The sequence below is a fragment of the Lepisma saccharinum genome, chromosome 8, assembly GCF_977018435.1.
Source record: "Lepisma saccharinum chromosome 8, izLepSacc3.1, whole genome shotgun sequence".
Classification (NCBI taxonomy): Eukaryota; Metazoa; Arthropoda; class Insecta; order Zygentoma; family Lepismatidae; genus Lepisma; species Lepisma saccharinum.
In genome coordinates this window covers 42,641,944-42,663,152 of record NC_139236.1, presented here as the reverse complement: position 1 = coordinate 42,663,152, position 21,209 = coordinate 42,641,944, and the positions used below count along the sequence as shown (strand labels likewise).

The window sequence follows — 21,209 nt, the reverse complement described above, 5'->3', positions numbered from 1 at the left end:
CTCTTTCTTCCCTCTGTGTTCCACCTCCCCTCTCTCTCTCTCTCTCTGTATGTGTTTGTGTGTGTGTGTGTGTCAATCTTGCTTTTACCTCTTTCTGCTTTTCTTCACTATATTTCCTTCTCCATGCTTCTCTTTCTTTCTTTCTCTGTGTGTCAATTCTTGTTTACCTCTCCTTATTTTCTTCCCTATCTTTTTCTCTCCTTCTCCATGTTTCTTTCACTTTCATTCTTTCTTTCTTTGTCTCAATTCTAGTTTTTACCTCTTTCTTTTTCTTCCCCATCTTGTTCTATCCTTCTCCATGTTTCTTTCTCTTTCTTTCTCCATCTGTGTGTGTCAATTCTTTGGTATACTTCTTTCTGCTTTTTTCCTATCTTTTCCTCTCCTTCTTCATGTTTCTTTCCTTCTGTGTGCGCCATTTCTAATTTTTACCTCTTTCTGCCTTTCTTCCCTATCTTTTTCTCTCTCTCTCCTTCGTTCTCTCTTATTTGTTTTTCTCTCTCTATCTCTCTGTCTTTCTTTCTCACTCTATCGCTGCTAAAGAAGTTCTCAACCAAACGGCCGGACGCTCATCCATCTCACGCGAAGGGAATAATACCGTATTAAAGTTAATTGCGAGTCAATCCGACAGTCATCATTATCCTTGTCAGCATCTGGCGCGAACGACCCAGGTGACGTCTCAACTCAACCTCCCCTTGCCCTTTTACACGTTCTCCCGGAAATAGCTGGAGAAATGAAGTCATCAAGAGCTGTCAAGCCTGCCTAAAAATTGGTCCCAATCTGGCCAGATCCGTCAGCGAGCCTATTATTTTTGTTTCTCTCTCTGCCTAATAAGCACGTGTGCCAGTCCTTCTTCGCAGTATTGCTCGGATAGTTTGCTTGCTCGTTCCAGTGCGATTTGAATTTTGAATATTATTACTCCATATAAAACCCTACATATTAGTACTAGGAGAGTTCAGTATAGTTTAATTTATTCCTCACCATGGAACGGATAAATAAATATCTTCATATTATGTTAAGGTCAATGCTAATTTGTATTTCCTTTGCAAATCGTGATGAAGCTCGAAAAATGCACTTTTCATTTTCCATATTTTTACATATATATTGATTTTGATTGATTTGTTGTTTTTAAGTCCACTTTTTGCACAGAAAGGCTAACCGGGACTGGACCTACAGCTTTTAGCACATATTTTAGTTATTTTTGTATGTAAGTTCCATATTTTAAAACATGTATTCCATATTCATGCTATGACTGCATTTTTCCTTCCTGTGTTAAATACCAAAGTTTCCCCGTTCATGTGTACTCTCTTCGATTTGTACTCTATGCTTATTCAAAATATTGACAATAGACAATGTATCTGTTATTCTAACATTCTTGTCAACAATAGAGAATACAAACTGAAGCTTTCGTGGAGAAATCTATTCCATATTTTAAATACACTATACTCCATATTCAATGTTATATTGAATGCAATTTCAGTCAATAGAAACCTGTCTAGTGATAACAGGAGGAGATTCACGCTTCAGCACATAAAGAAAGTTTTGTAACCCATTTGTTTGGTAACAGAAAATAAAGCCCATTTTGTATTTGAATTTTGCATTACAATTAACGTCATATAAGCCTAGTGCATTTTCCCTTTTTTCTTTCTTCAAAAATCTTATTTTAGTACAGTACTACAAAAATGTTAATTTTTCTAGAAACACAGTAAATTTCCCTGACATTTCCATGACTTTCACTGACTTTTCCAGGATTTCCAGATTGGTAGACGCCTGGAAAGGCATTGAGTCGGTTCTCTTCAATGTTATATTGTAAAATACATTCAACCCATCTGATGCATTTCTGTGTGAACTCGGTAGACGCAAGCTGCGTACGTGTAACACGTTACGATCCCTTTCTGCACCATTTGCGTTGCTTTGTGCTCTCGTGGTTTCCAGTTCCAGTAAGTCTTTTTGTTACAAACCAAGCAAGGGGCCGAAATGCAAGACTCGCAGAGGGAAGGTTACCTTTTGTGATTCAGATAAGAAAGTATTTATCTCAAAATTTTAACACATCTTTCACTCTCTCCTGTTCCATCGGCGCATTTGCATCTGAAGGCTTGGCCGAGCGAAAACTGTCCGAGACGACCATATATCACACGTCCAGTTCCCACATTAGGAATGCCCTATGCGTTGCTTACTGCGAGAGCAATTATATCCAGAATCTTTGAGAAAGGGAGAAACTTTGAAGGGGCGTAACTGAACGTGCAGATTTTTTTAGAAGAGAAAAAGAGGGAGGGTGTGTAACTGAATGCCATGTGAAGGAAAGGGGGAACCAAGGTTGCAAACTCCACGAACCTGTCGCTAACCCTTGAGAATTTCCAGTGGTGGTTCGATAAGGTTTATGAAACATCAATGGACATTTCTCTGCCAATTTTACGGTGATCGTAGCAACAAAATTTAGCGATTTTGTACATGTTTGTGCAAATTGTGCAAAGGTATCCGAAAGCTGAAATCTAATTTGCAAAAGATAAAAAAGTTCTCAACACTATACTCGTGGATGAGATCAGAAAATGACAAAAAATTTGTTTAGATTCCACTTTATGCTCATATATGTATTCCAATTGGGACTATGATCCGAACCACTGTGCAATGTGCCTCTGTTGGGGATCGAACCTGGCATACCCGAATACAAAGCGACACCGTTACCACTATGCCATTAAAAGGGCCCACTCGGAAAATGACAATTGGAACGATTTTCCCAAGCCTGTTTTATTAATAAAATGGGCAAAAATTCGCGCATTCCGTTGGTAGTGGTCAATTGCCCTACCAAATATCACACCGCAACCTCTTGGGAACATGGGTGGCATGGTCTCCAGGGTACTTATCGCTTGCCTCATGATTCCAATTGACCCGGAACATATCTTCCTTCATCCTTTTATTTCAGCTCCCGCCTTGTCAGAGGCAGACCAAACAGGCAGCCTGGTCGCTTACACTTACAATTTACAAGTAACTTGTTATTGGATTCCAACTCCAACAAACCTCCCGGATCAGGTTGGGCTAGAAACTCCCTGGGTCCGTCACATGACCTTAGCCAAATCGAACTTAAAAAATATACACATCTTCCACACAGGAAAATAATGTTAATTGAAATGTTGAGAAAATAATTTGGAGATCAGTAGTTACGTTCACGCTTGCACATTCAATTTATGTAATTTCGAAGGTTTCCCCATGCCTCAGTGGCGACATGATTAACGCTATCGTGTATTCCTCGGTTGTTCCAGCTGTCTTGACCCGTCCTCAAACTGTACACTGGTCACATGTGCTACTTCGTTTGTATTAAAAAATTATTTCAATTGGTTAGTTTATTTAATTATTTATTTTGTGGTTGTTTTAATCAATGTCGCTTATTTGAACAAATTAGATTAACCGTGTGTGAGAAAGGTAAAATCTCGAAGTATAGCCTGGATTGTCCATATGGAAAGTATGGAAGACGTTTAAACTGTTAAAAGAATAGCAGAATCAAAATAATTTGCATCTAGATTCAGAGAATAGCCAAAAAAGAAATGAGAAGAAGATTTACAGAAAATGAAAGTTAAAAATTGAGATGACGAAGAGATGATAGAAATCAGTGGCACAATATTGTTGTGGACAAGACTTACAGACTTATAGCGCCGTATATAGAAGAGATTGAGAGAAGAGTGGAAGGAAACGATTAGAGTACTGTACGGGATCACTTTCGCTCGCTCTAACTCGTTGGAGTCTCCCACCCTACAGCGTGTACAATGGAATATCATCTTAAAGTGACAAGACACATATATGAGTCATTCCATGCGAAATCAACACAGCCCCCAACCTGACCATCTCCGATTTTCATGAAATTTGGGGAGTTGAACTTAGTAACTATGAAAATTTTTAGTTTCAAAGGAAAAGGGGTGATGTGATATAAAAAATCAGGCTAGAATTTCACGAGAAATGAAGCGGCCAAGGTTTTTCAAACACCCTTTCCTTCGAAATTTTTGCGTTGAATTCAATATGGCGGTCAACAATATGCCGGACCTGCGCTTGACACACATAGCTAGAGATCTCCCTGTGCCTAACCTTTTTCTTTCATGACCAGGATAACTCCTTTACATTTTGTAGGTGGTGTTCAAGGACTTTTGACTCGTCATAGTTCATGTAATGAGGCTTTTATCAGTCACATAGTTACACAAATTATTTTGTATCTTCTGATCCCATTGCAGTCCCAAAATGATTTTTTGATATGTTTTATAGTATGGCATGAGGGACCACATATATTTTTCCACGATTCTTGGTTATGACATGTTTTGAGATATTCAAGGTCAACGGTCAAGGTCACGTGACAAGATTATATTTTTATCCAAAGGTAGGCTTGTTACATATTACTGGAAAGCTTGTTTAATTCTCTGTACAATAAGCTATATTTGAGCTTCCTAGGCGAAATAGGGGCGGAGTTACAGCACATTTAGTATAACTAAGCGGGCTCGAAAAGGGCAATTTATGCTAACTTTGACCTTGAATAATTTAACAATTACAAGACACACGAGACTCAAAAGTTCCATGCATAGTTTCAATTCCCCAAATTTCATGAAAATCGGAGATGGTCAGGTTGAAAATTGCATATATCTGTGTTGATTTGGCATGGAATGATATGTAAAATATCCGTCCTGTCAGTTTCAGCCCACAATCATCTATTTCATTTTAAAATATCACTGAATTGGTAAGATAGACGAAACTACATTTTAACAAGTAGATAATGACTATGATTACTTAAGTTTCAATTTCACTGCATCTTTCACTTCACGATCCGTATTTCAGGGTCCACTACGACAGACAAATTACGATTATACGTGTACTACTGGGCTGCGAGCGTATACAGCTCGTTTTGCCTATTCGAGCGTTCTTCGCTCGAGCTAAGAAGTTCTCAATTCCGTACGCTATCTAGCGTCGTCCGTGCGAAGTGGCTCGAGCTAAATCTTCTCTAATGGAATGACTGAGGAAGTAACCTCAAACAGTTGCGACGACAATCAATTTAGTTCCTTTTTAAACTCGCTGATGGCAACACTGATAGAGGAGAGAGCCACTGAGAGAACAGGCTATTTTTAACCCGACAGCGCGCTTTATTCGCTTCTCAATTCATCAACGATTCAAGAAAGCGTTCAGCGTCCAGGACCAAAGATCGCTTCTCCAGGAGTCCTGGAGAGCGACTGGGGAAGAGGGGGGTACTTTGTATGGAGGTATTTGCAGTATTGCACACTCTAAAGAAGACTTGAAAAAAAAATAACCTTTGTCCAAGATCCGGTATCGAAGTTCAACCCCGTCAAGGGTAAGGAAGCGAAATTCCATTGAAAGGAAATACACATAATAATAGCTAGATAAAAAAAAATAATAAAGTTGAATAGAGCTCTTTGATCGGGCACACAATCCCCCCTCCCCCTTCTTGAATGTCTTTGAGATTAATTTGACGGACTTGGGAAAGTCTCTCAAGTGGCGTTTGCCCTCTCCCCGTTTCCCTCCCTTTATCCCGAATCCAGCATTCATCTGCTGGGAAGACTGGGCATAAGGGCGGTCATGGTTTGTCAAGGGGATCGTGTATCGTTTTCACCAATACCTGTCCAGCCTTAATGCGTATTCACGCCCCCTCTTCTTTATTCCTCTTCCCTTCTTGCTTTCTTCGTAGCTATGGGCATTTATTTCTCAAATTACAAATTCGTCCGTGTCATGTGTATGTGCGCGTGTGTGCTTATATGATATTTACTTTCGCAGAGAGGTTGGATTGTAAAGGTTAGGTCCAAAGACAGAGAAGAAGGGTCTGCAAGGCTCGATTCACATCTACGCTCAAGCAACACTCAGGTCACTGTCCCCTAACGCTCCGCTCAGGGTCAGGAGGTATAAACACTAGCGGTCAAGGAAACTCTAGTTGTAACATGCAAAACCAACTATTGACCAGTGCGTAGTTAGAGATCGGTTAGTTCATTGAACTCTCCAGCCTAATTATTGCCTATTTTTGTGGGAGCAGGAAAAGGAAAAGGTTTATTATCCATAGCTCCGGTCAAGGTACGATCAACGTGAGTCTGGTGTTGGTTTCTTCAGAGAGTGCACCGATTTTTCTTTATAAAAAGCCTGCCGATTGTGCTAAGTACAATGTGCTAAGTACAATGTTAAAGAGATTTTCAACGACGGACTTGTCTGTTACAGCACTGGCATTAATTAGAAGAAAATAAAGAAAAAGATATTGTGAAAACGGGGATTGATCTATATGGTTGATTTACTTCGCTTTTCTGCCAGTTTGGCTAATTACGAGGATGAGGATGTGTTGTGATATGACGAAATGGATGAAGGGAACATCACAAAGAACATCCATGCCCAGGCCGGAATTGGAATTCGGAGCACCTGGCGTCGTAGCGCGTTGTGCTAACCACCCGGCCACGGATTGATTGATTTATTTTATTTCGCTTTTTGTGCCACTTTTGGCTAATTTACAAAGATGAGAATGAGTCATGAAATTGATGAAGGAACACTCACAAACACCCATGGGATTCGAACCCGAGACCACTCGGCCACGGAGGTCGGTATTAAAATATAAAACTGTTTATTGATATACTTTCGGTTTGAAATCGGGAGCTGTGCAAAAAATGTCAACAGTGGTAAACACTACTTTGTCAGTCTAGGTTTGGCATGAACATTTTCGGGCTCATTGTTTCATATCGACATTGTTGACCATTTATTTTATCAGAAAGTTTCCGACACAACACGTGACAGATAAACATCAGGTTCTAAGACTAGTTTCAAGGACCCAATTGTTACGCACATCGTGTGAAAAGTCGCCTCCTCGACTAAAAGAAAAGGAATAATTTTGTTTAGTATTCCGTAAACGAAGCACAAGTTCGTTGTTAATCTTGATTCGGAGCTAGATGTCAAGAATGATTTTTCCCCCTTGGCAGAGGGTTGAACAATGCCTCCTTTCCCTTTGCACACACACAGACACAAATTACAATTTTGTTGTCCGGAAAAATATGACAGTCAACAGATTAGCTTTTTGATGCAAAAAAGGTCATTACAACTAGCGCTCATGGATCATATTTGTGGTTAGTCACCTATTGATTTTTTTTCATTGGCTATAATTGTAATTTCGTTTTCTTTTACTCGGGTTAATGAAATTGCATATTTTCACCGATGTTTTTACAAACAGAATTGAGAGGAAAATATATATATATTTTTTTTTGCGCAATCAATTTTATCTATATTCGCCTTTCTCTGTGTTTCAATAGGTCTTTGACTTCAGCCCCATCTTCTACGCACTCTTGTTGAGTTATACAGGCGTTCACATCAACGTCCCCTCACGCTCCAGTCAAATATTCTTTCCACCTGATCGTGACCGAAGTGCGAGCTGAGCGTGATCGAAGCGAACCTTGACCGGACCACTATGTGTGAATGCTTCTACTTAAAAATCATTCAACAATATTTGATCGCACCGTGAGCGAAATGTGATCTGAGCGTTACTTGAGCGTAGATGTGAATCAAGCTTAAGGTAAGTTTAAAGCATGGGCGTCCACAACAAGTTTTCTTACGTGTATCTCAAATTAAAAGTTTTGAGTACGATATACTTACATTGATGATCGTGCGAAACCTACGATAGGCAGAGAGAAAAATAAAGGTCGGTAGACACAAACAGAGAACATGGAACATAATAGCATAATGGACATAAATAAAAGCAAGTGAGAGGGAGATAAAGAGAGGTGGCAGGACGGTAGACATAAATAGAGTGAGAAAAACACAAATAAAAGCAAGTGAAAGGGATCAAAAGACGGTAGACAAAAAGAGAGTGAGAAAGGGAAACGAAATAAAAAACAAGTGAAAGAGAGAGAGAAAGAAATTGATCGTAGGCAGAAATTGAACAAAAATTAAGGAAATGACGGAGAGAGAGAGAGAGAGAGAAAGAGAAGGAGAGATGAAAATAGAGTGACAGATGGAATTGAACAGAAATGGAAGAGAAATAGTAAAAGCAAGCGAGAGAGAGAGATTAAGCGAGATAGAAGTAAAGTTTTAAAATCAAACTCCCTGACTTGTCAAGGCCATTTTAAAATGCTTTAACATTTAATATATGTGTTAAATAAAGAACTTTGCATGAACAAATGAATGAAGTTGATTCCATATTGTTTAAATTAAATTAATGCAAAATAATTATAAAAATATTTTTTTATCTCCAATCAAGAAGCTTTTTGGAGAAAACAGAAATGTTTTTTATTTTTTCAGTGTCCAAGAGTGATAAGCAAAAGAAGCATCCAATTTCCGGGATTTTTTTAAAATGTTATTTTTACAAAATTTCCTGACTTTTCCATGACGTACACTTCTAAGTTGTTTTACCTAACTTTTCTAGGATTTCCAAATGAGTGAGAATCCTGACAATTGTCCTCACAATGCTCTGTCGATACTGAGATTTTGAACACCGAGGTGGTTTGAGGTAGTACCTCTCGTACAAAACACAAGAACTCTATCCATCTGAGTGGGGCCCTCTATACCATAGATAACATATAGAGAATTCTCGGAAATTATAAAGGCACTGAATGCCTTTATTCTTCTCGCGGATTGAGTGTTCTGTTGCACTTCACACAAAACACTTTATTTATTTCCTTGTTCAAAGGTTCATAGATTATTCAATACATAATGCTAACATTCACAACATAAATCGCGATGTTCCCCTATGCCACCCACTCTGGCGGTGTTCGAATTGAATGCGGGGAAGCGGGGCATCCTCCCCAATATGAATTTTCTCTCCGAGGCTCAGAGTTTTTTTTAAAAAAAAATTGTTCCTAACAAAGGAAATAAATAATAACTATATAACAGCAATTTGAAATTTCCAGTATTAGAACTTACTTTTTAACAAAAACCATAACCAGGCAACAGATTTATATTTAGTTCCTTTAATCAAAATTATTCTAAAAAATGGCAATTTTCATTAAGCAAGCGGCTCACCTACTAAATAAAATGCGTTAGGCTTACATGACATTAATTTTAAGCAAAATTCAAAATGTGATTTATTTTCAGTTACTAAAACAATGAATTGCGCAACTAAGTTTATATGACATTAATGCAAAATGTAAATACAAAAAATTCTCTATTTTTTGTTACTAAAATATTGAATGACGAAACTTTCTAACGAGTGTTGGATCGTGAATATCCTCCTGTTGTCCCTACAGACAGATTTATATTGCCAGAAACTGCGTTCAATATCGCATGAAGAAATGGGAGTGTATTTAAAATATGCAATGAATTTCACTGCAGAAGCTTGGACTTGCATTGTCTATTGTTGACAAGAATGTTAAAATAACAGATCATGGTCTATTGTCGCCGGCCCCCGTGGCGGAGTGGTTAGCACATCGCGCTACGACGCCAGGGGTCCCAGCTTCGAATCCTGGCCTGGGCATGGATGTTTGTGAGTGTCCATTCATCAATTTCATCATGTCATCACTCATCCCCATCTTCACAACAGGCGAAGTAAAATAAATCAAATCAAATCAAAGCATTGTCCATTGTCAAGATTTACAATAAACAGAGAGTACAAAACGAACAGGATACAGGTGAACGGAGAAACCTTAATGTAAAACACAAGGAAGAGAAAAACATGGCAATAGCATATATATGGAATACATGTCGGAAAATGTTTGAAAATGTGTAAATTATACGTAAAATTGACTAAAATATGTGCTAAAAGCTAATATATGTAAGAATGTGGAAAACAAATATAGCACTTTTGAGTCAAAACGCTCACTTAAAAAACTCAGGAGAATTGGAAAAAAATAGGACTAGTTCTACATTTTGAATTTCCCCTCATGTTGCAGTTGATAGCGCATACATAACTCGATTATTAAGCTAGACAAACACACTTATTAATGATATTTTATTAAGCTTTATCTACAATAATAGTCGACATAGAGATCCGCTCACAACTGCAACGGAGGGCCACGATTCGAATCCTGGGCTTGTTCGGTGTGGTAATGGCACGGTGTGCATGAGACATGGGTTCGAGTCCTGGTCGAGTCTGCATTTTTCTCTTAAGTGGTTCATTTCATGTTCTTGCGAAATCATGAGGTAAGAACCGCGTTTTCCTTTCTTGCAAGTCTTTGGGGAGAAGGAGGTTAAAAGATGATTAATGGAGAGCCACCATACAATCTTGGCCTCTCGTTTTTACACGCCAGCTCGCTGACTGCAAGTAAAATTTTCCTTTTGCTGCGCACAGCGGAATCGGCTCACGGGCAGAACGAGCGAGAAAATATCCTTTCCCAAGGTCAAGCAGTGATCAGAATCTTGCAGCGCCTATTCCTTCCGACAATCTATCGATTTTCCTGGCAGGAGACCGAACGTCTGCGCGCCTAAGCCTGTGCTCGGGATCCCATCAACAAGCACTCTCCTGCCCTCTAGTGAACAAAAAAGTAAACAGCGGCCGCTATATTTAGATTACGATAGTGACGTAACCGAATGCGGAACAAGATTTTTCTATCCCATCGCCACGTACGTACTTGCACGGGAAAGGGGGAAAAAAACTACGATATTTTTGTGTTTGTAGTAAAGGGAACGAGGCGTTCATTCACGATAAATTGAAGAGGTCTGGGCAAACCTGAGACGCTAATGACTCTTGTGTGAAACATTGCTGCCCGTCCTATGGTCATAATAATGAGTCGGCTGTCTATGACCTACACATTTGAGACACTGTTTTATTCACGTATTTAGGAGATAACTGTACCTTTACATCCGTCTAAAAACGGCTGTATATCCTCAGATCAAAAATTATGGATAAAACCACTGATTTTAGGAAAAATGCATATTCATTTGTGCCCTAAAATTTGTGGCGTGCCCAGGATTTTCGAAAAGGGGTTACGTATACTTTTTTAAGTAGTCAGCCCTCATTTTGTCATCTCTTCCTACCTTTGACGTTTTTGTTTTAGGAATACTTGGCCAGAGGGGGATTACGACCTTCACCAACCCCCTTTTTGGGCAATCCACTTCTTGAAATTACCAAATATTTAATATATATATATATATATATATTCGGAATAAAAAAGGAAGAGAAATGAAAAAAAAGATGCGAGAGAGAAAAGGAGAAAACTGAAGAGAATAAGCTAAGAAAACAACGACAAGCAAACAGAAGAGACTAATAAGGTAAGAATTTAAGAATAAAATTCATAAAATGTAGAGAAGAGAAAAGCAGAAGGGGAAAGGAAAAGATGGACATATTACGGAGAAGGAATATTATATGAAAGAGAGAGAATATGATAAAAATTAAAATTAAGGAAATAATTTTAAGATGCTAAAAATAGGGGGAAGGTTGAGTGCAAAAGACAGAGCAAAATATCGTTTACCCAATGTGACGCTCGCGGAGGACACCAAAACCCATGAGTATGATAAAGTAACAAAATAATTTGTAAAATTAGGGCAGGTCCCCGTGACTAACCCCACTTAGGACCGATCTTGCGCCATTTACTCAGCTATATGCTTCTTGGTCGACCCTTTAGTTGTTAAACATCTGAATGCATAATAATTTTATATACTTAAATGGATGAAAATGCATTTTGATTTGGGTTAAAGCCGTTCAAATTTACTGCAGGTGCAAAGAAATTGTGTAAGATGTATTGAGAGAACTGTGTGAAAATGTTAGTGCCAAATACTTAGACGAGTATTATTTCATACTTATTTGCTTCTACATTGCATTCTTTAGTGCAGTACGACAGTACGAAGCCTATGATTAGACCGACCTGCGTGGTGAAGTTGGTCAGCTATCGCGAACAGTGATCAAGTATGGATGTGTCAGCGCGTTTGTCCCATGATCCCTCTCACCCTCACCGTCGCGATTAACACAGTAGATAGAAAAACGATGTGAATTAAATGAAATAGAAAGAACGACAGCACAAGACTTAATATTTTCAATTGTTAGTTACTAGTTTCAATAGTGGAGTAGTTTAGCACAGTGCTCTACGATGCCAGGAGTCCCGTGTTCGAATCCCGGCCTGGGCATGGATGTTTGTGAGTGCTTATTCATCAATTTCATTATATCATCACTCCTCCTCCTCTTCGCAAATTAGCCAAAAGTGACACAAAAAGCGAAGTAAAATAAAGCAAATAAATCAAATCATACGGTTATGCATGCACGCCTTGATTCTTATGCAACTAAATTTACCCTTCCGTCTGGCAAGGTTGCATAAGCCATAGGCACTTTTCTCGTTCTTATATTTCAGTTACGTAGGCGTCATACACAAGTTCACCAACACTCGTAGAACTCGTAGAGTGTCTTACGCCAAAACCGTACCTCTGTGCTTAGTTAGCGAGTCTATATTCTTATCGGAGAAGGTTCTGTGTTGTAGAAGCATGCTCTACATCGAGTGCAATACGCAGTACAGCGAATGGAAAGCGGTGAGAGCGTATGTCATATTCAACACTCGCATTGAACTTGAACATGGCAGTCAGGCCATCCTCCTCCGTGGCACAGGGCGCTAGAACGGAAGGGGTCCCGGTTTCGAATCCCGGCCAGGGCATACGTGTTCTTTGTGAGTATCCATCCCTTCATCAATTTCTCATCCTCATCGTCGCGATTAGCCAACATTGGAAGAAAAGCTAGGCTAAATAACAAAAATCAAATCAAACATGACAGTCAACACGGGATATTAAGGAAACGATGCAGCTCTTGCACGTGTCACAGTCAACCTTGCAAAACAAAAATCAAATGCATAACCTGACCAGATGTTGACAATAGATGTTAGTATGTCACAAAATGCATCACGTGAATGTATCTTACAAGGAATAAAGAAGCTTAAAATCATCCTGTGGCGGTTGATGTTTTTTTGTCAGGTAACACATGACCAGTGGCGTGGCCAGGATTTTCAAAAGGGGGGGTTACGTATAATTTTATTTAGTAGTCAGGCCTAAATTTTACCATCTTTTCCTACCTTTGACGTTCTTTTTTTTTTTTTTAGAAACACTGGGCCAAAGGGGGTGGGTTACGTCCCCCACCAACCAGCCCTTTGGCACGTCATTTAGATGACTCCTCTTTTTTTTCTTTTTTTTTGTTACCACTGTCACCTCCTTTGTTTATTGGAAAGTTATTATTAGTCACCTCTCATCCCTAAATCAAAGTTTAGTTAAAGTTAGAGCTAACTATAAGTTCTATTTTGGAAAGGTAAGCGTGCTATTTTTGAAATCACAGTTCCTGTCTTTGACTCCCAAAAAAGCCCAGATATTTGTCCTTTGTCAGTGTCTTTCCTCCATCTTTAAGACACTTAGGCTAAGAGTGAGCAATAAGATAAGTTACGTAACCAAATAACCATGATTCAAGAGTTCATGAAATCCGCGGCCATGCATGACATAAAAAATACCGACACGTGCCTCTTTCAATACATATTTATTGTCATGCAAATGGTTAATGGGTTCGAGCGAATGGAAGTATCATTCAGTGATTGTATTCACATTGCGGTCTTTTAACATGGACCTTGTTAGAATGAAACCCGAGTTTAGTGTTTGACAGAAATCGTTTCTTTGCAGCACCAGAATTCATAAAATGCCATATTATGTATGTCTGTGTATAAATGCATACACACACGTACACGCACACACACATATAGAAATCGAGCAATACAAAGCTGTTTTAAAAAAGTGAAATACGGTATGAAAGTCGAACTGACGTAAAAAAATATCACTTTATAAAAAACAGCAAAAGCATGTAAAAATGGAAAATATTATGGACTGACACAATACCTTTGTTATGTCATTTTATATATTTGTGTTGTACAGGGTGTCCCACATAAAACTGGTACGCCTGTAATGAACTATGCATATAATGTGTACCGGATTTGTGTGGGACACCCTGTATAAATTATATACAAGTTGCATAGAATGTAAGATGCTCAGAAACAAGGAAGAACAAAATTTGACTACCATAACTTAAATAGCTTGTTCAAAGAATGATGAATGTTCCAATTCTTGCAATGCGTATACAAAATTATGTTCACATTGAGGTTCGCGTTTTAATTGCATATAAGTTAACCATTAAAATCAACTGCCAATGACGTGAAAAGGGTGGTTATTATACCGATCATTATGATAGAATTGAGTTAGTATTCTACCAGTCTTTTGTACATACATATACAATGAATTATACAATGTGGATTCATTCTCTGAAAAATATTAGTGATTTCGTTACATGTTTGTTGATTACTCTCCAATGGATATTTCAAACTTGGGGCTTGCATTTTCAGAACTTCCTAACCTACTTTGGGTATTTACGAAAGAGAACCAGGAAGACTAAACGAATTTTAACGTCATAAATCAACGTCATCTTGACAGAATAAGAATCGATTAATCCCCCACCCCTTTCGGCGTAACAAATGATAATGATGGTGGAACGGATGGAAGGATTTAATAGAAGAATGGAGAAACAAAAAGTTTCCAGCTCGAATGTCACTAAAGAAAAGCTGTTGGGAAGATTCTGATCTTTTTTCTGTTCCAAGAAAGTTAAGTAAAAATGAGAGACAATTACAAAATTCATTGTTTACCGGCTATATACCCTCGGACTCCTAAAACAGTCCATACCTGTATCTGAACCACTAGGTGTTCTCGCCGGGATTCGAACACAGGGCTCCCTTGATTACATGGCATCAGAGATAGCAAACAGAAAGGCACAGAGCGTTCATGCATAATTATGATCAAATTTATGGTCTTTGAGATCGAAACACGACAACACTGCCGTACGGAAGGGGGAGCTTCTGGGACTACAGCCCATCCTGAAATTTTCAGAAAATCAAAATTTTCAAATTAAAGCAGTAAATAAGTCGGGAAATACCAAAGTGGTAAATACAAACCACTTAAAATGAACTCCATTTGCGATTTTTTTTTTTGTCTTTGAATAACTTTTAAAACGAAAACTAAACATGGAAATTACAAAATACTTTATTGAGTATCTTGCCCCTGCCTAGAGCACAGTTATATAATATTCATCTTTAGAATTCCAGCCCCCTCCGAATATAAATCCTGCATACGCCAGTATCTCCCATCCCTCTCTCTCCGTTTCGTGCTTAAAAACCTATAGTGCTTCTAGCTGTTATCAACACTTATGATTATGACGACTGGCACTATGGTCAGTATAATTTTGTTTGTGTTGTCCTGGTTTTTGTCCTTGTGTGTGCTGAGTGCCTCTTTACAGCCACAGTATTTAACAGAAGTCAGAAAATCTTAACACTTTATAATGTGACGGGTGGAAAATAGCCTAAGTGCTGACGCACCCAAAATTTTAAAATCACATTCACATATTCACAACACTTATGATTAGGATCAGAAGTTGTTGAATTAAAAACTCTCAAAATAACCTATAAAAAGACTAAATTATAAAGATGACTTCACATTTTTAAGGATCGCTTATTTTTTTTTTTTAAAAAAAAAAGGTCTACAAAGTTACTTTAGACATTAAAATATGAGTTTGAATTTCTCATAAACGTCAAAGAGCCTCATCTGAAGAACAGTGAAAGTATTTGAATAAATCGAAACGACTGAAATTTTAGTAATTTAAACTACGTGAAAGGTAAGAAAACAAAATTCAAGGTCACGAGATAAAAAAAAATCCAAGTCGTTTAGAATAGAATGTGACAACCTTCTATTTCGAAGTATCAATTTCAAACTAAATTTGCCGGAATTCAGTGAAAGTGGACTAGAATCGTTCTTATACTTCAATTGGGTGATATTGCAGTTTTTATTTTCATGTTGTTGCAACTTTGAGTAATCAATACTCTCTTATCTCTGTCCTTATATGCCACAGTGATTTATTAACACGCAACCAATACACCTAACACACATCCCAATTTCTTGAACACCCACTAAAATTTCTCACACAGGCTCAATTTATGTTTATTTTGGCTCGACATTTAAACTTGCAACCCCCTAAATCAAGGGGGCAGAGTCGTAGAAACTTTATTATTATTATTTATAATAATTATTAATATTATTATTGCTATTATTATTGCTTTTATTTTTGTTGCTGTTATAATTATTATTACATAACTACTACTACTACTACTTATGTTCATAATTTCCATATTCTGTATATCTCTATACAATTTGCATAACTGTATACAGAACATTAATTCATGTAGGACAAAAAGCTGGTTTTTATAGTTAGATAATCAGTGTAAAATAGACTGTAAGCTTAAACGTAACCCTATTTCTAATAATAATAATAATAATAATTGTTGCTGTAACTTACTTAGTCACAGAAAACAATACTTCTTGTTATAAAATATCTCTACAATTTGACCATTCGAATTACATTAACTCTTTCCGGAAATCTCGGGGGGTGGGGGGAGGCACGGGGGCCCACGCCCTAAATACGAACTTGGTTCTCCTCCCATGTGGAAAAGTCTGGACAAACCCCTGAATGCCACCAGACGCCAAGAAGACGCCTTTCTCTCTCTCTATCTGTTCTTGTCCCAGATGGATTCAGAGAAGAAAATGCCGTTACAACCGTGAAGGCGTTAACAAACTTTAACAAATTATTAAAATCAATGACGGCGCCAAAGAGGATTGGGGGGGGGGGGGGGGGGGCAAATATCTCCTTCCGTCGACTCTTTGTTTTTCTCCTTCTCCTTCCGCCCACCTAGCCAGCAAGAAAAACTCGGTACATATAATGCCCCTTTTAGCCCAAATGTATATTTTCCCCCTGGTAGTATTTTTAGTGGTATATTAAACATGACTAGGGCTCCCAGTAAGTCTTCCCACCCCTACTCTGCCTCTTCTTTCACTTTTTTTTCTGGCGGCATCAAATTAAAATAAAAAAACTGAAACATTAATTAAAAAAAGGACAAGCCAAATATGTCATTACAATTATGTACACAAAAACAACGTTTTCCAGTTATAATTGATCGCAAAAACCTTAAATTTTCTGAAAAAAAAGATGAATGACTCTTCATCAATTTCTGGGTCTTGCTTAGGAAAGAAACTTTTCGTAAGGGGTCTCAGCAAAAGCAGACGAAATGGTGTGACAAAGATATCCTTAAAATACGAGTTGCTTACTTACAAATTGTCAACAACAAAAAAAATCCTTCATGAATAGGTTGACAAAATATTTAATCTCTGCTGAAAAATATGCTGTATTATTTTAATAAACGCGTGACTATAAAGTCATTCTTTTGTCAACATGACCTCTTAATAATTGGCAATGAACTGAACCATTCGCAAAACAGACATAGAATCATTGTATTTAAATTGCTTCATGTGACTACATCGACAATTGATTATTCATGACTGAAATTATGAAAATAATTTCTAGTGTTACTGATCGTGCGAAAGGTGGTTGTATACAGTGATGTATACTTTACTGCAAACTTAGGATTACGTATATACAACGAACTATTATCCGTGTTATATCCAAAATATATCATAGGCGAATGAGGTACTGCGGTAGGCAAGTTAAAGCACATATCAAAATAGTAACGTATAAAACCAATATACCGAAAAGTACAAGGTGTAGAAAATGGAAAATACCAAAATTTCAGGATGTAAAATAATACAAAAATAAAATTAAAAATTCTCGAAAGGCCATAAAATTAATATGCAGAATAAAAAAGGGTGCAAAATGTAGAATATTTAAATTTTAAATAATAATAATAAGGGCAAAAATGACAAGTACTAAAAGTGCCAGATCATAATATAATCGAAATGGCGAAATATCGAAATTATGTACAGATAAATCAAAATACTGAAGGAAATCAAAATATCTTAAAGCCGAAAGACCAGTTATTCGGGTATTAATTAGATTAGTATATTAGCGAACCTTGGATGTGAGATAGGAACAATGTCAATAGATTGTGTACTTTCCTCTCAAACCGTTGACAGAGAGGGGGGTGGACGTTGTGCAAAACCTACCCTGCCCCGCCCCACTCTGGGAGCTGCCGGTGCAAATATCAGCCTTGCTCATTGACAACCAAGCAGCCTGTAGTTACACCCGGCGTAAGGGATGCTGGAGATATATTGCAAAGCAAAGCGTGTCAGGGAAATGAGATTATGTTTTTCTTTTATATAGAACTCAAGGTTACGGTCAGTGCTGCTGCACCATTTAAAAGGTTGTTTGTAAATGTTACTGTGTATTCAACAGCGAGAGCAAGGCATGGTTTGGTAATGTACAGGCATTTCAAACTTTGCAGTTTTGCTACACTCAATATTCCTTTGCACGAGTCTCCCCTTTCCACGCTCCCCCCTCCCACCGAATACGGAAGAAGGAAGGATGCGATATCCCTCTGAAGGTCGTAAGGGTTGTGAACGTGAAAGTGAAGACGGTTTCGACCAGCGGAACCTCAAGCTACGCAAGGATGTAACGTTACGGCACATCCCCCCTTTTAAGATACGAAATTGCAGCATGCACTTTTGCATTACCATGCCACAAACGCACACATCCCCCCACTACAAGCTGGGGGATCATTACTCACGATCACAACAACACAGAGATGTCGCACATGAATGGAGAGAGTGAGAGAGAGAGAGAGAGAGAGGGGGCAAAGCACTTACCTCAGTGTTACGTATATTGTTCAGCAGTCTCTGTTATCAGTCTTGTGTCAGTCTTCCCATTGCACGAAGCACCCTCTCCTCCTGCAATCGACATCCAGTTCATTCACGAAGGCAGTGAAAGGGTAAGATTATTTCCAGCAAAATAAACAAAAACTATCATGTCCATGTCAACCTACGTAGCCGCCCGTCCAAATGTCTCCAAGAGCACATCCGTTCAGCGCCGCGCGACAGCGCATTCCGAACCCGCACACGAAAACTACGCGCAATGCACACCCCGTAACATCCTCTCAGCTTTCCCACTTCGCAACCGTTTTCCTGCCAATGTTTTGTTGTCGAACGTAACCAAACTCCGCCATTTTCCCCGATGTCTTCTCTCTCTTGGACACCCGATATCCGCGCAGCCTGGTGGTAGAATTCCAAAATAACTGGTTTCCTCTCCCCTCCTCTCCCGTTGGCCCCGCCCCAAAACAGCGGCACGTGAAGGTACAGAGGGAGTCCGGGGGACTGTAGGAGGGGAAGAGGGAAGACATGATTTCATTTGTTTGGCATCAATCGTACATATTTCGGATAGGTTGGTTCCATTCATGACGTTCAGTTTTCTTGGTGTAGGCGTTCTTGTTTTTTAATCTATGAAACACGCTAAAGAGATTCACATGATATCTTGGTAGCCGTATTGATTGTGTTAACCCCCATGACGATGTCGGAAGGAGAAAAAAGACAGAGAGGAATCGGAAAGAAAAACGAAAGCAACCGGACCAAGAACAGCATAAAGTTTCGTAAAGGACCAATCTTGTTCTATCTCTGATCTTGAAATCTGCAAGATCTAAAAATCTACTGGTTTGTTTTACGTTGCGTCACTTACTATCGCTGTATCAGACGAACTTCCAAATAACTTAATTCTTTAAAGATTTAGTTATTTGGGATTTTTATCTGGTGTTGGAAAAAGAAGAAGAAGAGAAAAATTAGTGAAAATGCTGTCCCCAAAGACAGTAGCATGCTCACGATTTTGATGGGGGGGGATTAACTATTTTTTTAGTGCTAATTTTGCTATCTTTTCATGCCTTTCACGTTCTTCTTTTTAGGAATACTGGGGCCTGGGAGGTTATGGATCCCACAACCTCCCTTGGGCACACCACTGCCCAAAGGCCCGGGGCATAGAGTGGGGCCCAACAGGCTTAATACACCGTTCGCAAACCCCCTCAAAGTCTAGTATCAGGAAGGATACACGGATTTGATTGCGGCCCCTCCAATGGCTCTAGATATGATGGGTTTCTGTTTTGTACAGTGGAACGGGGGGATTCAAGACTACATTGCACCTCCACCCCAATTTTGGGGAGGGAGTACAGTACCAAGCCACCCTAAACCTTTTATTTTCCATTGTAGCACTAGTTACATCACTCAGTCTGAAATCTCGGAGAACTGAACTTCCTACGGAAGTAAAAATGTTTCTGTGAGATTCCCCGATGTCTAAAAATCGTCGTGACACCTACGTACAACACGAAAAAATCGAATGGGGTTCCTCTTTCCAATTCTTAGACAATTAGCGGGCGCATCAGACACGAAGGGCGGTTGTATTTTTACTCCCATAAAACCATGGGAAATAACTTGCTATTAATAGCTACAGTTCGCATTTCAGAGTCAAAGTTTTCTTTCTATTTTATCGGCTTGTTTCATTTGTCACAAAAGATGTAATTCTGTCATGTTTACTGCTATACCAAGCTATGAAAATTATATGGATTACAGCTTTTCCTAATCTGTCATTAGCAGGAGCAATCAATAAGTTTTTCTTATTTTAGACATAAATAAATGTATTCAAAGTGTCAAACAATTTTATGCATTTGTAGCTAATCCTATGCGTATGGTCAAACACAATCACATTTTAAACTTGGAATAATGAAAATATCAATTATGAGGGAAGATAGATATGATATTGCCTTCTTCGTGGTTCGAAGTGCGTCACTAAACAAACAGTTCAATTTTACCACTAACGCTGATGTACGTTAATTTCTTCAGTTTATCTGAGAGATCTCACAGACTTTTGCCGGAACTTAGTCGAAGGGTGTAGAGATCGTACTTAGACGAGACTAGAAGTCATCCGAGACGAGACCGAGATGGCCTTTTTCTAAGTTGAGACAAGGCCAATCGATACTTTTCGAGAAGACAGCGAGAACGAGATGGACCATTGTAAAATAAAGACAAGATGAGACTTAGTGTCCGAGGTCGTAGGTCTCTCGTTCGAGACCGGTATGATATTTGAAAAATTGAGGACTAAAAGTGGTAAACGTTGTAAGTGCCAAAAGCGAAAGTGTTGGGAAATCGCATCGTTCCGCACATCAGCCCTTAAGAACGTGCACACTAGTGACCTCTTTAAATGCCCATTGAACTACTTAGAGGGCTACCAGCCACATTTCACGTTTACCACATTATAAAGCATGGCACATTTCACAGTTTAACGTGGAAAACGGTGTTTGAATTTTTGTGGCACTTACAGCGTTTACCAATTTTAGTCTTCAATTTACTTAAACCAAGTTGAAATCATTAACATACTTATTCATGCATACCAAGCAGATATATATCTGAGCGTTTACATCCACGTATGTCATGTAACTTTTTTTATCGGAATTGCAAAGTTAATCAATCCATTAGTGCCACTGTGCAATGTGGTTGCAAATTTC

At 38.6% G+C, this 21,209-nt stretch overlaps 1 protein-coding gene across 1 annotated transcript in view; it reads right to left on the bottom strand.

Annotated features, from left to right (window-relative positions):
* The window catches only part of LOC145990965 (uncharacterized), a 361,786-nt gene extending 342,886 nt beyond the window's left edge, over positions 1–18,900 (bottom strand). The window contains exon 1 of the mRNA XM_083126550.1: positions 18,535–18,900. The gene's annotated coding sequence lies outside the window, so the exon portion shown is untranslated. The remainder of the gene's footprint in view (positions 1–18,534) is intronic.
* Positions 18,901–21,209: the final 2,309 nt, after the last annotated feature.